The sequence below is a fragment of the Otolemur garnettii genome, unplaced genomic scaffold, assembly GCF_000181295.1.
Source record: "Otolemur garnettii isolate 467f Iridium unplaced genomic scaffold, OtoGar3 scaffold00065, whole genome shotgun sequence".
NCBI classification, from domain to species: Eukaryota; Metazoa; Chordata; class Mammalia; order Primates; family Galagidae; genus Otolemur; species Otolemur garnettii.
Genome location: NW_003852460.1, coordinates 7669320 through 7678018, shown reverse-complemented (window position 1 = coordinate 7678018; position 8699 = coordinate 7669320). Strand labels below are relative to the sequence as shown.

Genomic DNA, 8699 nt, shown 5'->3' with positions numbered 1-8699 from the left:
AATGTTTTTTACTTGTGAAAAAAAGAAATTCTGAAAGAAAGATTAAAAATAGTCAGAAAAATACATAATTATTTATATTCACTTCTGCAGGAATTATTTGTAAAATAGCATTTGAAGCTGTACCTCTTTGCTATCCACTCCCGAATCAAAATCTGATTTTTTTTTTTATGAGACAGAGTCTCACTGTGTAACCCTTGGTAGAGTGCTGTAGTGTCATCGCTCACAGCAACCTCAAACTCTTAGGCTCAAATGATCCTCTTGTCTCCACCTCCTGAGTAGCTGGGACTAAAGGCACCCACCACAATGACAGGCTATTTTTTTTTTTTAGAGATGGGGGTCTCACTCTGGCTCAGGCTGGTCTCAAACTCCTGAGCTCAGGCAATCTACCCACCTTGGCTTCCCAGAGAAAATCTGATGGTTTTAAATAAACCTCATTTTTATTCTTAAGATTCCTTCTAGGGACTTTGTAAATTTGTTGGACCTAAATATTAGTACCAAAGGAAGGGGATCTTTTTCATTTTTCTTCACTGAGTAAGTAACAGGGCAGAGAGAATCCTACTGTTGTTTTAAACGTTAATTATTTCCAAACATGATGCAGCTATAAAGAAAAAGGAAAGTATCAATGTCTTTAAAGTTTCAAGGACTCACTGTTAAATGAAACTGAAACCAACATAAGAGTACAGGTTAGCAGAATTGATATTTGTCTTTACTTTTCTTGGATGTAAATTACATGCTAATTAGGTAAATTTTATCAGCTCTATGGAGCCTTTCTGTCAATAAATAATGAGAGGTTTGATTCTACCCACAAACTACATTTGATATGAGTGTATATGGAAGTTTATATCATCAAAGGTTTAACTAGACACACAGGACTCAAAGGGAGGAAATACATGCCATAAATAATAGGGTTTTAAAATTTGAAACAAATTTGAGTTCTGAATTTCCAGCTTTGGGGCAGGAATATGAGAGAGAGGGTGTCTAAGTGATTTTCCTGCACAATCTGCAAAGCATTGTTTTGCATCACTGTAACCCAGCACCAGGGGTAGTGAAAAGAGTCATAATGGAGTTGCTGTGTTTCTACAAAGAAACTTAATCATAATAGACATTGTATGCTAAACATATCATCCTGCAAGCTCTCCTAATACAATACATCAGACAAAATACATCAATTAAAATAATGTAACAAAACACGGAGGAAAAGTAGGAAAAAGAAAATTGCTGGTGGTACTTCAAAGGTACCACATGTACCCAGCATTCCCCAGAGGATTTCCTGTATGGTAAAAATGCAACATGAGTGAGCAAGCTTTCCAGCTGCGAAGTCCAAATGTGGGGACTGATTAAGCGGGTTCAGTTTCTAGCTCTTCAAATAAAGGACCAGGTGTTTACCTCAAAGACTGCCTCAAAGAGACAAGTACAATTGGATGCCCAGAAATAAGACGAAAGGAGCTTGCCCGTGAAGTAAAAAGTGTCCTTCCATAACCAACCTGAGGCCACAGCATGGGGGAAGGAAAGTTTGACTTGGTATACACCCTGGATTCCCAGTGGCAGCTTAGCACAAGGAAGACTCCTCTAGAATGCCAGCCCTGGTGCAGACAAAAGGAAACATGTACCCCATCTCACTCCACCTGGCATCTCCAAAACCAACTTTTTGCAAATTCAGTTATGCAGACTTCAGGAGAAAAGGGCAATCTAGTGGGGATGGTAAAGAAATTTGCTTCCATGGAACAGACTTTTCTCAAGTGTGCTATTAATTTTAGGGGCATCTGGCCAGGACATTGTAAAGGTATAACCTCCAGAGAAGAAAAAAAGAAAAGACATTCACTTTTCTTGAACTTTAAGAAAATGGTTTCTATTTGCTTGCAAAGTTAGGGATTTGAGTCTTTAAATACACTGTGCTGCTAGTTTTGCGTGTATTCAAGAAAATGTGCTAAAAAGAATACAAATGTTGGAGTTGTAGGGATGACAAGGTTCTGGAAATAAGAACCACAAAAACTGTGACTTTCTGCACACTGGCCATGAATACGGTAGTAATTTCATCAAGTGATGAAAGACTATGAATATACAACCAAAATAGCAAACTGGGAGACATGGGCAGTGCGTTTATGAGTAGGATAATTAATTTAAGGTCAGGATCACTTCTGGGTCAGGCTGATAGGTGGTATGGAAATAAATCCTTATGACTTTCACAAAGGCATTCATTGGTCAAATTATTATGAATTCTGTGACTGCATTATAGACTGGGCGTTCAGTAAATTTACACTTGAGGCTAATTCAGTCCAAATGAAAACCTGGCTTTTCTTTTGATAAGTGAAGAGGGTCAGGATCATAATTCAGATAATTCAACCTTCAACTAAGGATGCCAATGGAACTTTCAGTGAGATATAAAACTTTCGTTAGGTCCAATTTTCTACCTTGATGAGCTCTCGGAGAGTTTTTGATATCTTCCTTTCATCTTTTTGTCTCAATTATGTTTTGTAGAGGCTCATTTTCCAAACTTTGTACTGCCATTTTGGCAGCTTCGTTTTATTTGGCATTTATTTTGTCCATTCCAGCCCGATTTCTAAGAACATTTCAGTGCTATTCAGCAGACATTACTGAGCTCTTCTGCACTAGTCCCCACCCTTGAGCTCCTTGTGGTGCTAAACAGTATTTATATTTCTGATACTCCCCCAATAGATGAGAAAATGCTACAGGGCAGGAGCAATGCTCAGTGTGATACTTGCCCTACATAAGAACCTCACCAAATTTTTTTCCAATAACTTTTCAAACAAAAACGTTCAAAGACTCTTTGCAGGGATGGATAAATGATGCGCCATCATAAAAAGAGTACCAAGGCTCGGCACCTGTGGCTCAAGTGGCTAAGGCACCAGCCACATACACCTAAGGTGGCGGGTTCGAATCCAGCCCGGGCCCGCCAAAAAACAACAATGACAGCTGCAACCAAAAAATAACCGGGCGCTGTGGCGGGCGCCTGTGGTCTCAGCTACTTGGGAGGCTGAGGTAGGAGACTTGCTTGAGCCCAGGAGTTGGAGGTTGCTGTGAGCTGTGATGCCACAGTACTCTACCCTGGGGAACAGCTTGAGGCTCTGTGTCAAAAAAAAAAAAAAAGTGCCAAGTGAAACATTTTGGAAACTGATCTTTTCATAATTTAGTTTCTCTTAGTCAAAAATTCTAAAACATTTTGTAAACACCAGCTACACAAAGAAACAGATTCTCTATTTTCTACCAAGAGAAATGAAATGATATTAGCTATTTGTAATCCACAGCACCAAATCTGAAAAGTGAAAAATTCAGCAAACTCCATACTCTGGATGGAGGCAGAGGAGGCCCTTGCTAGAAATGAATAGGAAATATGGCAATGAGGTCCCCTGGCCAGACATCTTTTTCACAAGAGGCTACTGAAGATGTGTAAAAAGAGGAAGTCGAACATGGGAAACAGCAGAGAGGAAACTCAGATCTGTGCCCCAGCATGCCCTTTGCCTAGTGATGTTACTGAGGGCATCACACAGAACTCTCAAAGTGCTTTGCCTCTTTCTTGCCTTCATTTTCTTGTTATAGTGATTCTGAAATCCAGGGAGGCATTTAAAAAGATACTAGAAGAAAGAATTATTGCAATGAATCTCCACTACCATTTCCAAACACTTCTTGCTATGAAAAGCCATCATCTCATAGATGCATTTGGCGTGTTTCTTGGGGCTGAAACTGAGATATTTGTATCACACAGGTATTTGACTGATAATGGCTTCCTCCCCACCACTCACCTCCATCCAGTGGGTGAAGTTTTATTTTGTTTTAGTTTGCTGAATCCATCTGTGATTTAACATTAATTCTATTGGCAAAAATCAACATCTGGTTTAGAAAAACAGGATCAAAGGAGAAGGAAGAGGAGGAAGAGAAGGAAGAGGAGGAAGAGGAGGAAGAGGAGGAAGAAGAAGAGAAGGAAGGAAAGAAGAGCGATAAAGAGGAAAAAAGGAGGGTGGAAATAAGGAAGAAAAGGAGAAAGAAGTAATCATTTTATCTACTTTTACTCATAGGAAACACTGTTGTGAGAAGTGGGAATTATTAAGGAAAATACATTTAAGTAACTGCTGTTATTTGTGAAGCCACAGAGTTAGGAAAATGATTTAAAATACATTTGTACTGTCAAAAGAATATACTGTAAGATATGGAACATTATAGTATATGCAGAAATTCACATTCTACTCTACTTGGTCAAATAAAGGCATTAGTCTCAACTGTGCTCTTACTGGCGTGATCAATTAACATGTGGCCAATGAGGGTAAAATATCTCCAGGTTTCAATCTCTCCTTTTGCTGTTTGCAGAAAGGTATATTTGGTGTGAAGAGGGAGAGTGACCGCAATAAAAATCCTAATATTTACAGATGAGAGTTGAAAAGGCCCTAATCTGGATTATTTTAAAATCCATGTTATTTCAGGTTGTGAATCTAGACGCCATCAATTATCTTCTTTCAAGGTCTCAGTCATTCACTATTTCTAGAGACAGGCAGTGGACTGTCTTTGCTTTTAGTAACTGGTGGAGACTTGGTGGAGTGGAGACTCGTCTGTCTATTGCAGAAGCTGATACTCAATGGTAAGCATCTAAGATACACAATTGAGTAGATAATTCTGAGTAAAATTGTACTTGGTGGGAGACTTCTGCTTTATGCTTTCCCTTTTTTGAAACCAGTATTGACACTAGTTGAAACAGACAAAGAAGGTAAGAAGATCCCAGTACAATAGTGGAGATGGAAAACCTGCCTCCTTCCTGATCACTTGCAGCACTGTGAAAGAAACATGGAGTCCAGCTTTGGCTAGTGTTTTTTATTATTATTAAATCATAGCTGTGTACATTAATGCAATCATAGGGTACAAGGTGCTGGTTTTATATATAATTTGAAATGTTTTCTTCAAACTGGTTAACATAAACTTCACAACATTTTCTTAGTTATTGTGTTAAGACATTTATATTCTGCACCTAGTAAATTTCACATGTACCCTTGTAACATGCACCCTAGGTGTGGTCCCTCCTTTTACTCCCCCTCCACCCATCCTCCCCTCTCCCCTCCTTCTCCCCTTTCCCCTTTTTCTTTGGCTATAATTGGGTTATACCTTTTATAAGAAAGGTATAAATTCGTTTCATAGTAAGACTGAGTACATTAGAATGGACATTTTTGTTTTTCATTGGGGAGGTGCTATTGGCATCCAGTGAGTAGAGGCCGGGGTGCTGATGAACATTCTACAGTCCATAGGACAGCCTCCCATGGCACAGAATTATCTGGTCCGAAATATTAACAGTACTGAGGTCAAGAGTGAGGCACTTATGGAGCAAAATTATGGTCATAGGGCAGCGCCTATGGCTCAAAGGAGTAGGGCGAAGGCCCCACATGCCACAGGTGGTGAGTTTGAGCCCAGCCTGGCCAAAAACTGCAACAACAACAAAAATAGTAATGGTCATATTCATTTTTTTCTTAAGTTGATTAGGGTTATGTTTTCAAATGATTTTAAAATCATATATAGCATGTTCTTTGGTGTCTACTCAATAATTAATAAACACAATTCAAAAGAAAAGATGTTGAATCAACAGAACTTTGGGGCTCAGCACCTATAGCTCAGAGCTGGCGAGTTTGAACCCAGCCTGGGCCTCCCAAACAACAATGACAACTACAACTAAAAAATAGCTAGGTGTTGTGGCGGGCACCTGTAGTCCCAGCTACTTGGGAGGCTGAGGCAAGAGTATCGCTTAAGCCTAGGAGTTGGAGGTTGCTGTGAGCTGTGATGCCACGGCACGCTACCTAGGGTGACAGCTTGAGACTCTGACTCAAAACAAAACAAAACCCTCCCCAGAACTTTGGACTCATTGAGGGTGGCACCTGTGGCTCAAGGTGTAGGGCGCTGGCCCGGTATACTGGGGGTGGTGGGTTCAAGCCTGGCCCTGGTCAAAATTGCAAAAACAAACAAAGCAAAACAAAAAAACCCCCAACTTTGGACTCATTGAACATGGAAGGCTGAGGATGAACTTTCTGTTTTGAGTAATTGGATAAATGGTGCTGCCATTTAATGATCTTCTTTTTCTTTTTCCTAAGAGAAAAGGTCGCCCAGAACCTCTTTCTAGATTCTTAGCATTTTATTGAGCTGGAAAACAGCTCTTCACGGTTAATAATATTATATGATGACCCTAAATGTAAACTGCATTTGTGAGCTATGACAAAACTACTAACTTTGTGATTTGTGAGTCATGTTTGTCTTTTCAACTCCTGCTGGCCATGAGTCATTGTTCCATCTTCTCTCAGGGCCCGTGAAAAGAGTAAATCAGCAGTGAGGCCAAGACCTTTTAGCACTGGAAACATCAAGTGAGCAGAGGCCTTCAAGATGGCACAGCTCAGGTGCCCATTAGCTGGCTTCAGGGCCCTCCCAGAGCTAGCTGGCAGCATGAGTCAGCGTCAGCCAGAGGATGCAGGGCGGGTGAAAGCAATTCTCCATAAACCCACAGCCCACACCAATAAGGTTCTCTAGGGGGCGGGCCTAGGGCATCTCTAGCCTCATCCATTTCACACGTACCCTTATAAGATGCACAAAAAAATATGGAACGCTTCACGAATTTGCATGTCATCCTTGCACAGAGGCCATGCTAATCTTCTCTGTATTGTTCCAATTTTAGTATATGTGCTGCCAAAGGGAGCACAGCTAGGGTTTTAATCTAAAGTAGTGGTCTTCCACCAGAGATGATTTGACCCCTAGGGGACATCTGGCAACATCTCGAAACCTTTCTTGTTATTATAGCTACAAGGGGAGCACTACTGGCATCTAGTGGGTAGAAGCCAGGGGTTCTATTCAACATTCTACAATGCACAGGACAGTCCCCACCACAGAGACTTGTCCAGCCCCAGTGTTAACAGTGCTGACACTGAGAAATCTTTCTCACACTCACTTTTAAAGAAGAAGTTTAGGGGAATGAGGGATCAGGGAGAGGGGAAGAGGGTGGGGGTTAGGGAGTCACAGTGTATGGCACACCTCTTAGGGGTGGGACACAATTATAAGAGGGAATTTACCTAAGAAATGCAATCAGTGTAACCTAATTCTTGATACCCTCAGAGAACCCCAAACAATAAGAAAAAAAGAATAAATTAGAACTTGTGCGTGGGAGGAATTGAAATACTATTTTAGAGCAATGTGTGAAGTTGGGCTATTAATTTCTAGGCACATATTGGTCCGTGTTCAGGCAGGAAACAGAAGCCCAAGTGGAAGGCTGGAACTGGAGGAGACCTTAGTCAGGGAGGTGCTGCCAGTGCTCCACCCACAGCCCCTGGGATTTCTGCCCCATGTTTGATGCACACCTGCTCCCCAGGTCTTTTTACTCACAAGTAGCATTTACCTCTCTCTGTTAAAAACTGCCCTGAAGCTGCTGGAGCCTGCCTGGCCTGCAGAAAGGGAAGCAGAAAGCACGAGGACATCTTTGGGGAGCCCTTCTCATCAACAACTGACCAGCAAGGAACAGAAGGCCCCGGTCCCTTGGCCTGAATATAACTTCTCTGTCTCCAAAGTGTCCCTTCATGCGGTTTGGCTTAATGCCACCCCCTCACCAGGCCCCCCATTCTAGGCCACGTGTCCTCTGCCCAGTAGGTTTTTCTTCAAATTCACTTTCACACACATCCTCATCTCACATTCCACTTCTGAGGGAGGGATTACTTACTAAGGTGGTGGATTGAGCCTAGAGGAACCTCAAGAAATGGTGTGGTACCCTCACTCCCAGCCCAATCCATCATGCCAGCAAAGCTTCTGGAAAAAAGCATTGAGAAAGGTAGCCGGCTAGACCCTGGGGAAGGTCCTCAGGCAGCAGGGAAGTGAGTCAGCACTGAGCAGGGCAGCCTGGCCACAGGTGTACAATAGGACAGAGCCCTCTGAAGCCCGAGTGCAGGGGTGTGCTGAACACAGGCTTGGCACAGCTTTGCTGGGCCAGGGCAAGAGGCCACCTGCAGGACAGCAGAACTGAAGTGTGGGAGGAAGCTAGTACTGCCCACTCATCTGGGTGTGCCTGTGACAGGGACCATGGCTCTAGCACCCAGCATAGGGCCAACCCATGATAAACACTCAGAAGATTATGTGGAATGAATTAATGACTTGGTTAAATAATTATCAAGGATCATGTAGGTAGTACCTGGTGTGGCAAACAGACTGTAGGGTGGCTCCCCCTGACCTCCCCTCCTGGTGTCTACCCTCACTGTAACTCCTTCTGATTGAGCACAGGTGGGATTTGCAACTAGCCTGTAATTAATAGTGGGGTTCAATTCAACATGGCCAAAGTGACAGGAGAGACATGATTCCATGTACATGATTGCATAACTGGAAGCTCATAGTGCTGGTGTTTCCCTCTTTCTTTCTTGATGGCTTTGAAGAAACAAGCTGCCATATTGAGAGCTGCCTGTGGAGAGGACCATGTGATGATGGGTCACCTGCCAGGGAGAAACTGAGGCCCTCAGCTTGACAACCAGTCAGAACCAAAGGCTGCCAACAACCTGAGTGAGCTGGGAAGTGCACTTGCTCACATGAGACCACCTCCCTGGCTACTACCCAGATGCTGCCTTGCAGAGGACCCAAGTAAGCCATGCCAGGAACCCATGAATACAGCAATACAACTGGGCAATTATGAATTTCAGCTGTGCCAGCTTCCAATGACCATAAAAACCCATGAGTGGTGGCTC

The 8699-nt window shown here is 42.5% G+C and overlaps 1 non-coding gene across 1 annotated transcript; it reads right to left on the bottom strand.

The window, feature by feature from the left end:
* Positions 1–6575: 6575 nt before the first annotated feature.
* LOC111726431 lies at positions 6576–6682 on the bottom strand. Its single transcript, XR_002774202.1, has one exon. It is a non-coding gene; the product is annotated as a U6 spliceosomal RNA (small nuclear RNA).
* Positions 6683–8699: the final 2017 nt, after the last annotated feature.